At 36.8% G+C, this 13,028-nt stretch overlaps 1 long non-coding RNA gene across 3 annotated transcripts in view; it reads right to left on the bottom strand.

Moving 5' to 3' along the window:
- Positions 1-2,567: 2,567 nt before the first annotated feature.
- The window catches only part of LOC133260289 (uncharacterized), a 218,390-nt gene continuing 207,929 nt past the window's right edge, over positions 2,568-13,028 (bottom strand). For all 3 annotated transcript variants that reach the window (XR_009740723.1, XR_009740725.1, XR_009740728.1), the window contains one exon: positions 2,568-2,714. This is a non-coding gene — a long non-coding RNA (uncharacterized LOC133260289). The remainder of the gene's footprint in view (positions 2,715-13,028) is intronic.

Here is a 13,028-nt window from a genome sequence, read left to right on the forward strand (position 1 = left end):
ATAAATATCTGTGGCTTATTAATGACACGGTCAAATATAGAATGCAATTCAAAGAGAAAAAAGAGCTGGTTTTTAATATAATGTGGAAGAAAGATAAATTACAGCTATAAGGCATTGATATGATGCTGTGATTAAAGAATAACTGAAGACCAAAATAAGATATGACATGTGGGTAAGTTAAAAAAGGAAATATCAGAGAAAGAAACTCAACAACAGGTTGCTTATATGGAAGCATTGTTTATGGGAACTATTTTCATTAATTGAGCAATGGGTCAATTTGAAATATTTTCTTAAATAGGTAAATTATATCTACCAAATTAAGAGAAGATTTACATCATGATTAAAATGTAATTCTGAGAAAAGAATTTTTAGAAACAGTCACTGAATAAAAGGGTAAAGAAATATCTCCCTAACTCCTGACAGCTGTTATATTATATTGGTTTACTGAAGGAAGCAATGAAATCTATTTCTTTGAAGATCCTTAAAAAGAGAAGGCATACATTATCAGCAGTTCAGAAAGGTTTAGGTGTCTCTCTGCCAGAAGGCAACCAGCGGATAATCACTTATGGTTCTATAAAGCCTAGTGACTGCATAATAATGCTATTCTTATAACTATGAGGAAAGGGCAACACAGCTGCTTTTTCTTTTCTTTGGTGATCAGGATTTGCTATCCAAAAAGTTGCAGAATAATTTGAATGTAATTAGATGAAATTTTCCCCAGCAGAAAAGCAAAAATTAATTTTGACTCTAGTTACTGAAAGAAAACTCAGAAGCTCCACACTGGGCTTTTTAAACATTTATGGTCTCCTTCACTTAGAAAGCAGTCCTTTATGTTCAACTTAAAAAGCAAACTCATTTGCTGGATGACCTTAGGCCTATGAGTTGAATTAACGGTAAATTAAAAATTCTGAACATCTCTACAGTTTCTTTGTTTGTATAAAATGCTTGGAGAAATTCAATTTTACTGCATTCTACTCAAGTTTTTATGAGTTTACCTTTATTTCATTTCATATTATTTACATAATCCTTTATTTTTCATGGAAGTGGAGAAGACAGATTCCTTATATTTATTATTTTTTTCTTTATAATGCAGTCAATTTCTTTCCAAGCAAATCCCCTTTAGAGGGTAATGCAATTAATTTCAGTTTTGAAGAAGGAACTGTGGTCTACAATTCTTGGTCTGCTATTTTTGCAGGAGCAATAAGAGCTGTTGTGAAAGTAATGAAAGTTCAATGGGATTTTGGGATGGATGATTCTCACAAAATATAAAGCTGCTAGGGACGTAAAATCACTGCAGATGGTGACCGTAGCTATAAAATTAAAAGATGCTTATTCCTTGAAAGAAAAGCTATGACAAACCTAGCCAGTATTTTAAAAAGCAAAGACATTACTTTTCTAACAAAGGTCCGTATAGTCAAAGCTATGGTTTTTCCAGCAATCATGTATGGATGTTAGAGTTGGATGGTCAAGAAGGCTGAATGCCAAAGAATTGATGCTTTTGAACTGTGGTGTTGGAGAGGACTCTTGAGAGTCCTTTGGACTGCAAGGAGATCAAATCAGTCCATCCTAAAGGAAATCAACTCTGAATATTCATTGGAAGGACTGATGCTGAAGCTGAAGCTCCAATACTTTGGTTACCTGATTTGAAGAGCCAACACATTAGAAAAGACCCTGATGCTTGGAAAGATTGAAGGCAGGAGGAGAAGGGGAAGACAGAGGACAAGATGGCTAGATGGCATCATGGACTCAATGGACATGAGTTTGAGCAAGCTCTGGGAGATGGTGAAGGAGAGGGAAGCCTTGTGTGCTACAGTCCACTGGGTCACAAAGAGTCAGACACGACTGAGTGACTGCACAACAACAGGGACGTAAAGGGATAACCTCCCAAGATTTTAGAGCACTTTAGAATAGTTGTTTAAAATAACCAGGAAATGCAAAAATTTCAAAAAAATTACATATGGTATAAAATGAAAGTGAAGTGTCTCAGTTGTGTCTGACTCTTTACGACCCCACGGACTGTAGCCTACCAGGCTTCTCAGTCCATGGGATTTTCCAGGCAAGAGTACTGGAGTGGGTTGCCATTTCCTTCTCCAAGGGATCTTCCCGACCTGGGTCGGGATCAAACCCGGGTCTCCCGCATTGCAAGCAGACGTTTTATCCTCTGAGCCACCAGGGAAGCCCTCTATATGGTATAGATACTTTTAAAATAAATAGAAAATAATTCTAACTTCATAAATAACTTTAGTATTTGTAGTTATATATGTGTCCAAGAGAGATGTAAAGAGCCCTGTTTTTAAACTTGGGTACTTAATTGCTATTATTTAATTGTTTTTGTATTTAGGGATATAATGAGTCCTATATACTATATAGTACTCCAGGTTAGGGTAAAAGCAGCTTACAATAATTTTATACATGAAATAGTGCTCAGGGGAAAAAACAGGAAGGGATAAATAGTTATGATAGAAAAAGTATTAAAAATATGTTTTATTTTTTCTAAAACATAATTATATTTGTTTTTATATACTTAATAATATAAAACTCATAGCACATATATTTCATTACTTGCCTCCAAAAAATTGTTGACATCCTCTGTGGCCATCTGTCAAGGTAGTCATTCCTTTGTGTTTGATAAAATTAGAGGAGGATTATACTTCTACGGACTGATGAAGGAAAATATTCCGTGTTCTTGTCTTCTGGTGTTTATTTCCCTGGTCCTGTTAAAAGGAAAATAAGCATAAATTTTAGACAGATATCCAGTTATTCTACATTTTTTTAGATTTATATTTAAGAACATTTTGTGATTCTTAATTAGGTCTCATTAAGAATCACAGAGTTTTAGTCTTACACACAGGACTTGCTAAATATATAACTCCAGGTAAGAAAGAGCTATATCAGATGACTCAATCCCCATATTTTTCAGGATAGGAAACTGAAATCCAGACAGGTTAAACAACTCAACCATTTTTACAATCAAATGGTGGCAGGGCCAACACAAGAAACCAATTCTTATCATTTCAAGTTTAGGGCTCTTTCCTCTAGTTGTTTCCCAGTAGGCAGAACAGAAAACTCTCTGGAAGAGGGAAGAAGATAGAGAATAGTATTATTATCATGACCAAGCTAAGTTTCTCAGCCCTAATAATGAGAAAAATCTAGAAAGAAAAAACATCATAGTTAAATAATATTTAGGTTATTAATTCAAGTACAGCATGTACTCAATGGATATCTATTTTATAGTACAATCAAGATTATTTGGTTTAAAATGACCAGTTACCATTTAATTTCTCAGTTTCATCTAGTTATGATCATTTATTTTTTCTCATCTTTGGTACTATAGCCATCTATTATCCACAGAGCAAAAGAGGGTCCTTTTTATTATCTACAGTGCAACATATCAATATTTTTAAAAAGAAAATTGGACTTTAGACACTCTCAGTCAAAATCCTTCAAAGATACCCTAGAGCATCCATGATAAAATCCAAAGGATTACATTGCCTTAAATGATTGGGCACCCTCTGATACCTATCCTAACATACTTCTCCTTGCCGGGCATCCAAATCCTAGTTTATAAATATGCTAATGGCACCCCACTCCAGTACTCTTGCCTGGAAAATCCCATGGACCAAGGAGCCTGGGGGGCTACAGTCCATGGGGTTGTTAAGAGTCGGACATGACTGAGTGACTTCACTTTCACTTTTCACTTTCACGCATTGGAGAAGGAAATGGCGACCCACTCCAGTGTTCTTGCCTGGAGAATCCCAGGGATGGGGGAGCCTGGTGGACTGCCGTCTATGAGGTCGCACAGAGTCAGACATGACTGAAGCGACTTAGCAGCAGCAGCAAGCACACTTTCAGTTTAGGTCTTTGACCCTGGTCCTTCCTCAGACTGGAACACTTCTCCACACAGCCACATGCCTGTTCCCAATGTCTGAAATATTCTTTTCTCTGACAGCAACATCACATGTTTCAAGAATTTACTCAAACGTCACCACCCAGAGAGGTTTTCTTTTATTACTAGCTAAACAACTTTTCCACCCTCCATCACTCACCCCTCTCCCTACTGATCCTCATTTTCTATACCATACATGCTTCAGTTCCAGGCAGAGTACTTTCTAGATATTATACAACCCAACATAATCCCTAAGGGACCAGATAGGTCTTGTAATTAAGTATTGAGTTTTTATAGGTAATATGGTAAACGTACTATAATTATGCACTCTCTCTCCTGACTCTGCTGCTGCTGCTGCGTCGCTTTAGTCGTGTCCGACTCTGTGCGACCCCATAGACAGTAGCCCACCAGGCTCCCCCGTCCCTGGGATTCTCCAGGCAAGAACACTGGAGTGGGTTGCCATTTCCTTCTCCAATGCATGAAAGTGAGAAGTGAAAGTGAAGTCACTCAGTCGTGTCCGACTCTTAGCGACCCCATGGACTGCAGCCCACCAGGCTTCTCCATCCATGGGATTTTCCAGGCAAGAGTACTGGAGTGGGGTGCCATTGCCTTCTCCCTCCTGACTCTGAGCACCCTGAAATAAAATGTCAATATCTTTAAAAGCAAAACATATATTCTAAGTGATATTTATAAAAAGGCAACAAATAGTTCTTATTAGTTTTACTACTCAACAAGTTAATATTAGGTCAGGTTTTATCTTTATGAGTTGCAAAAACTTTGTTTCAGAGCTTTTGGATTTTAGAATCGCAGGTAAAGAATTGTGGAATATAATATATATTTATTTATTTATTGCCTGTCTCCTTTAAGTAATGTAAGCTTACAATACCAATTTTTTTTTCGTGCTGCATGCCCAGTGGCTAACAGATAAGTACTCAAAAATATTAGATGAAAGGGTAAGTAATCCTCTGTAAAGATTAGTTTTTATTCTTAATATTATAAATAAATCCTATTCTATAATAATAATATTCTTCTCAATTGAAGGAAAAGTTGAAAAAATTATTTTGAAAGACTCTTAAAATGATTTCTTCTTGTATAGTTCATTGAAAGAAAAAAATATGATAACATTTAGATAAAACAACAGGAAACAACACCTGAGCTCAACAGAATTCCAGAAATCTAGGTGCTTCTTTGTGTTCCCATTTTCTATTTAACTACTTATCTATTTATCACTTAACCATTCATCTTCCATCTATCTACCTTTTTCTCTTTGATTTAGATATTTCACCATTCTTGACCCAACACATTATCTCTAAAATGAGAGGGCAGAACTCAATCTTTAGTAGTTCCACGATTTTACTAACAGTTAAATAACCGAGGCAGTAATCACTCTGACTATCCCAGAAGTTGACTGGCTCATCTCAAAGACATATAATCTTGTTTATCTAACCTACAATTAAAAAACAGAAACTAGTTTTTACTTAAATTTAAGCATGTATGTTTAACTCAAATGAAGTGACACACTTGTCAAATAACCACTTTATGTCACAGATACAGAATACTCAACTTTTGTGTAAGTTTCTGCTGAAGAGTATGCCTAATAATAACAAATATTTATTTAGCATTTACTGTGTGCCAGGTATTATTCTAAGTTCTTACATTATATTATTAAACTTAAAACATCTGTACTAGCTAGATACCAATATCAACCCCCTGTGGTAGCCTGGATTACTCCTCCTTTTCCCTACCATGTGACCACAGGAGGTGCATATATACCTCTCTGCTCTTTGAGTTTGGAACTGGCCACATGCCTTGCTTTGACCAAATGGGGTAACAGCAGACAACACACAAGCAGAGCCTTGAAATATGTATGCTTTAGCAACTTGGTTTCTTCCTTGCTATCTTGCCTTAGTCTCTGAGGAAAAAATGTTTCAGGTAGCTACAGGTCCAAGGAAGATGAGACATGAGGCACAGACCCAGATGCATCTTCCACTTGAACCCACATCTGGTTGAGTCCAGTCTGGATCAGACCTACTCCTCTTACCCACAGATTTCTGAGCAAGAACTAAATGCTTATTGTGGCATGCCAGTGAGATTTTCGTGGTGGTTTGTAGTACAGCAAAAAAGCTCACTGATAAACTTCCTCTTTATAGACAGCAAAAATAAGGGTCAGAGATCAATTTGTCCAAACTTTCATAGCCAATAAAGTGGGAGAGCTAGATATGAAGCCATGCAAGTCTAGTTCAAAGGTCTATACTCTTAAGTCTCTATGCTATATTGCCACTGCATTAAATTCGCTGTATCATGAGATATTAAGCCATTAATTAATATGGCAGTGGGTGATTTGGCACATTAAAATTCATAATTGTAAGTTTATCTAATTGTCAGTGGACAAAGATGTCCTGCAGCTTTCAGTATAATATTTCATTTTGAGACATTAATAGATATAAAATAAATGTACTTTCTGAAGTCAGATTAATAAGACTACACATCTCATGATGTAGCTTCTCAAATCACCCTGGCACTGAACAGTGGCTCTCAGTACTGATAGCTCTACTGCGTGATTCTACTCTCTGACTTTGGCTGACCTTTTCAGGCATGCATCAGTGATCCAAGCTGAATTTCTATTTTAGTAGCCTGAAATTTGGATGTGTGAGTGGGAGCCCTCATCAAGTGCTCTACTCTAGGGAAAGATGAAATCCCCAGAGCTACCCTTGTTTCTTTTCTTCCTGCCTGTCAAATGCATGATACTTTAGTATCTTCCCAGGCAAATGCCCTTTTTAAGTAAGTTTGTCAAACTGTTTTTCTTGTTGCAACCAAAAGAAATTTAACCAAAATAAAGTTTATAAATCCATTGTTCTTTATAACTTAAAAGTGCAGAAGAAGGGCTTATTAAAAAGACCGAATAAAGCTTGCATTTTTTTTTATGCTGTTGAAGTAATTTCACAATCATAGTTATGGATTGTGTGCCTGCTGATACAAGTTAAATATTCTTCTATATTTTAAAAACTAGGGCTCATGGACCCTAAAGGATCTGTGGATAGATCTACATTTTATTAAAACTGCAAAAGTAGATTTCCTTTGGAAACCTACATATTTTCCGTATTTAAATACATTTTGTTTATAATGTATTTAATTAGCTTTCTACATTCCTTTTAATAATGAAAAGCAAATTAACATATGGGATTATTTTTGATTCACTCAAATTATTTATGAGACTCAAATCTATTCCAGATATTGTTTTAGATACTGAAGATACAACAGTGATGAAACAAAGTCTCTGCCCTCATAAAGGAATAAGAAAGAATATGAGGGATATAATTTTAAAATTTCATAGCACTATTAGTAATGAATTTGATACATCTATAGAGTAAGGAGATGAGAATAGCTTAAAAGTGTGAAAGTATAAAGGTAAAATGCCTGTGAAAGTTTATTAGCGATCTTTAATCTATACCTAATCTTCAAGGGGAATATATCATCATATATAGGAAATTCTGCAAGAAATCATATGTATGAGTAAACAACAGAGTACAACCATCAACACTGTTGCAACATAAAATGCAATGTTTTACATGCTTTTTACTTTACCAGTGATTTCATATTGACTACCACAATGGAGCCTCTCAGTACTTCTTACAGAGGAGCGGGAAAGAAAATGGAGCCTCAGAAGTTTGAGAAACTTCAGAACTTTGTGTAGTGGTAGAACCAACCATGGGCTTCCCTGGTGGCTCATACAGTAAAGAATCTGCCTGTAGCACAGGAGATCTGGGTTCAATCCTTGGGTTGGGAAGATCCTTTGGAGAAAGGAATGCATACCTACTCCAGTGTTCTTGCCTGGAGAAACCCATGGACAGAGGAGCCTGGTGGGCTACAGTCCATGGGGTCACAAAGACTCAGACATGACTGAGTAACTAAGCTTTGCATACAGCACAGAACCAACTAGGAGGGGCATCTCTGGTGGTTTGGTGGTAAAGAATCCGTCTGTCTATGCAGGAGACATGGGTTCAATCCCTGGGTCAGGGAGGTCCCCTGGAGATGAGAACAGCAACGCACTCCAGTATTCTTGCCTGGAGAATCTCTTGCACAGAGAAGCCTGGTGGGCTATCGTCCATGGGGTCACAAAGTAGCTGCTACTGCTACTGCTACACTCCAGTTGTGTCCGAATCTGTGCGACCCCATAGATGGCAGCCCACTAGGCTTCCCATCCCTGGGATACTCCAGGCAAGAACACTGGAGTGGGTTGCCATTTCATTCTCCAATGCATGAAAGTGAAAAGTGAAAGTGAAGTAGCTAGATGTGACTTAATGACTAAACAACAAGAACCAACTACAGCCTGGTTTCCAAGTTTCCTAGCTTTTGTTTCCATTATTGATGCTTTTGAACTATGGTGTTGGAGAAGACTCTTGAGAGTCCCTCGGACTGTGAGGAGATCCAACCAGTCCATCCAAAAATCCGTCCTGAATATTCATTGGAAGGACTGATGCTGAAGCTCCAATACTTTGGCCACCTGACTCGAAGAACTGAATCAATGGGAAAGACCCTGATGCTGGGAAAGATTGCAGGTGGGAGGAGAAGGGGACAACAGAGGATGAAATGGTTAGATGGCATCACTGAAGCGATGGACAGGAGTTTGAATAGGCTCCGGGAGTTGGTGATGGACAGGGAAGCCTGGCGTGCTGCGGTCCATGGGGTTGCAAAGAGTCGGATGTGACTGAGCAACTGAACTGAACATCATCTTAACAAAAGACAATTAGTTTCACAGCAGGCAGTGTTGAAATTTCCTTTTATTTACTTTTGTGAGCTACTTGTGAAGTGGGACAAAGAAGCAACATTACTGGGGTTACACAGAAGCTGCTGGTAACAAGTTGAACATCTTTTGTCACCAGGTATAAGCTCAAATCACTTTGGGACAGCATGAGAGAACTGGTAGGAGTTGGAGGAGTTTGAGAATGTAATACTATAGCTGATTTTCTCTACCATTAGATTTAACATAGAGCAGAGGCTGGCAAATTTCAACCAGTGAACAAATCTGGTTTGCCACCTTTTTTGTATGCCCCCTTGCCCCACCCCCAAGCCAAGAATAGTATTTATATTTTAAACATTTCAAAAAGCATCACTACAACAAAAATTCACAACACCTGAAAATTATATGGAATTTAAATTTCAGTGTCCATAAATCAGAAACACTATGCTCATTTATTCATGTATCACCTGTCACTGCTTTCAAAATGCCCCAATAGCAGTTGAGGACCTGCTGGTCAGCCAAGTCTAAAATGTTTACTATCTGGCCTTTAACAGAGTTTGCTGATCTCTGATCTAGACGGTCAGAGAATTTTCCAAGGAGATCATAATTTTAGAGGCAGTAATAATATCTGTTTACAACTTTAAGAAATTAATAACTGTAGAGTTATTGGAATTAATGGAATGATTTGAGAGCACCTAAAGCATATGAGTCAATGACTATACTAGAGACCTGATAAGCATGCTTGTATCTTAGCCACTCTGGCAGCTGATCACTTGGATGACCTCCTTTGCCCCATGCTGTTTGTGATTATTACAGAGGTTTAAATTCTTTAACTACTACTCCTACATTTTTAAATTTGCTGTCTCATAGATTGTTGGTTTAAGACAGCAAGTACAAAGAAACTTCTGGTGACATATAATCAATGAGTAAAAACAGTGTGGAAACAGTGACAGATTTTATTTTCTTGGGCTCCAAAATCACTGTGGATGCTGACTGCAGCCATGCAGTTAAGAGACGCTTGCTTCTTGGAAGAAAAGCTATGACAAACTTAATGCATTGAAAAAGCAGGGATAACACTTTGCTGACAAATTTCCATACAGTTAAAGCTACGGTTTGTATAGTGGTCATGTATGGATGTGAACGTTGGCCCAGAACGAAGGCTGAGCACTGAAGAATGGATGCTTTTTAACTGTGGTGTTGGAGAAGACTCTTGAGAGACCTTTGGACCGCAAGGAGATCAAACCAGTCAATCTGAAAAGAAATCAATCCAGAATATTCACTGGAAGGACTGATGCTGAAGCTGAAGCTCCAACACTTTGGCCACCTGATGTGAAGAGCCAATTCATCAGAAAAAGGCCCCCATGCAGGGAAAAATTGAGGGCAGGAGGGGAAGGGGGTGACAGAAGATGAATGGTTGGATGGCATCACAGACATAATGGACATGAATCTGAGCAAACTCTGGGAGATAGTGAAGGACAAGGAAACCTGGTGTGCTGCAGACAACGGGGTCACAAAGAGTTGGACACAACTTAGTGACTGAACAATAATAACAACAAAAATCACTGAGGGAGCTTTCCTGGTGGCTCAGTGGTAAAGAACCTGCTTGCCAATGCAGGAGATGCAGATTTGATTCCTGGGTCAGGAAGATCCCCTGGGATGGCAACCCACTCCTGGAAAACCACATGGACAGAAGAAGCCAGGTGGGCTATAGTCCATGTGGTCATAAAAAGGTCAGACATGACTTAGGAACTAAACAACAACAGTGCCAACAATTAATGAGGAGCATAAAAATCCTATAAATCCTGTCAGTCAGTCAGTTCAGCCGTCATGTCTGACTCTTTGGACTCCATGAACTGCAGCACGCCAGGCCTCCCTGTCCATCACCAACTCCCGGAGTTCACTTAAACTCATGTCCATTGAGTCGGTGATGCCATCAATCCTGTAAATTTACCTTAAGATGACTGTCATCAAATCTGTAAGTTGCATTTATCTAATCAAAAGTAACCCCTAGAAGACGCAAATATTCTAAGTCAGTATAAAAAAGAATATGGTGAGGATCATATTCAAAATTTTCTTGAGCAAAATTTTCTCTGATTTAGCAATTAAAATCTGCTGATATTAAAAACAGATTTACAGGCTTCATAGAAGTTTTATGTAATAGTTTTCTAAACTTTATGCTTTTGTAACTTATCATATTTAGAAATGTTATTTCTCTGAATGTTCACTATAGAGGTCCAATTCCCCTTGATTTGTAATCATACCTCATAAAGCTTTGGGTTTTGATCTGATTTTTAATAATAAAGTTTCCTAACATTTTTTGTAACTGAAAACAATGACATTTCTTGAAAAATTTAACACTTATTTTAAAAATGTTGATAAACACTCTATCAAAGATTAGGAAAAATAAGTGATAATATTTATTCACTCTACATATTCATTCATTATTTCTCCGGTAAACAGACGAGTAGAAACTCTTTGCCAGCCTTGTAGAAAAAAAGAGATAAACGATAGTTTTTGTTTTCAAGGAGGTTACAGGCAAGTAGCTAGAAAAGTGAAAAGTATACAGATTTTTGAGATTTAGTCTGTTAACTTCTTTAATAGATATGAGCTGCTCACAGATGTAAAGAAGCTGCAACTTTATACCTAGAGCAAAAATGAACTCAGTTTCTGGTGGTGAAAACAGAAGAGAAACTCTCTTTTCAAAAAGGATGCACTTTAGCTACAGAAATAAGGCAGGCAGGGTCAAGTGAATGTTTACCTAGAAAAAACAATATATATTCTTAATGGATGACCAAATTCTCCTTTTCTCTTAATTCCAGATAGTTTACACAATACCAATCCAAAACCTTTGGGAGTCACATGTGTTTTGGAATTCAGAACTTTCTAGTTTTGAAAGGGAAGTTTAAATCCATTATAATGGTTAAAAACACACCAAAATTAAAAAAACATATCACCAATTTTTAATGTCTAAAACATACATCAAAGACTGCTTGGTATCAAATGACAGTTTTAGAATTCTTGTCACTGATAATAACTGATTCAAAAAGAATAAACTATCATGAATTGCTGAATTAATACATGAAATGTAGTACTACCCATGCAATGGAATATTATTTGGTCATGAAAGGAATGAAAATTTGACACATGGTACAGTATAAATGTAACTTGAAAACATTATGCTAAGTAAAAGGAGCAAGACACAAAAAGCAGAACAGTGTATGACTCTATGTATGTAAAATGTTCAGAATAGGCAAATCCATAGAGACTAACAGAAGACTAATGTTTGCTAGGGCTTGGCATAGAGGGGAATGAAGACTGACTGGTAAGGGGTACAGAGTTCCTTTCTGGGGTGATGAATATGTTCTGAAATAAGTGGTAATTGATGTACAACAAGGTGAATACACCAAAAAGCATTGACTTATCTAATTTAAAATTGAAAAACTTATAGCATATAATATAGCTGTCATCAAATTTTTTTCTATGAAAAGAATGAACTCATTTTATTAGAGAAGTTTTTATTTTTAAAGTATTAAAAATAAACTAAGATAAACTACTAAACTATAAAAATAAACTACTAAGCACATATGAGTACATATGTGCTAAGTTGCTTCAGTCATGTCTGACTCTTTGCAACCCCCTGGACTGTTGCCATCAGTCTCCACTATCCTTGGGATTCTCCAGGCAGGAATACTGGAGTGGATATTCATTTTCTCCTCCAAGGGATCTTCCTGACCCAGGGACTGAACCCATGTCTCTTAACGTCTTCTGTGTTGGCTTTGGGATCTTTACCACTAGCACCACCTGGGAAGCCCAAGATGAACTATACTAGGGAAGGGTTTCAGTTTATAACTGTGAATAACCACAGTTCTAATAAGACCTTGCTAAAAGAAAATAGTAAAACAGCTCTTCAGACACTTCACATTTCAAAATCTAAGCACGAAGACAAAAATCTAACCACGGAACATGTAAAATTAATATGGATAAGTAAACATAGGAAAAGAATAAAATAATAGATTAAACCTGGTTTAGACTATAGTGTATCCTTATTTCAAAGATATTATTTCAAAAATTAAAAATTCCAGATGCTAAAAACAGTCATCAAGAATTAATCTAGTATTTTTTCCCACTAAATTCAAAGTTCAAATTCTTTATATTTCAAATTAATTTAGGAAGTATTTATGAGCCAATCTAAACCCTTACCATAGGATCACTGTGAACAATGGTTTTTGGAAAGGAGAATAAATTGAAGATTTAAATTAAATAAACTAAAGAAGATTTATTTATTTATTTTAAATTTTATTTTATTTTTAAACTTTACATAATTGTATTAGTTTTGCCAAATATCAAAATGAATCCGCCACAGGTATACATGTGTTCCCCATCAAGAATAACCTGAAAATT

The sequence above is a fragment of the Bos javanicus genome, chromosome 2 (genome assembly GCF_032452875.1).
Source record: "Bos javanicus breed banteng chromosome 2, ARS-OSU_banteng_1.0, whole genome shotgun sequence".
Lineage (NCBI taxonomy): Eukaryota > Metazoa > Chordata > Mammalia > Artiodactyla > Bovidae > Bos > Bos javanicus.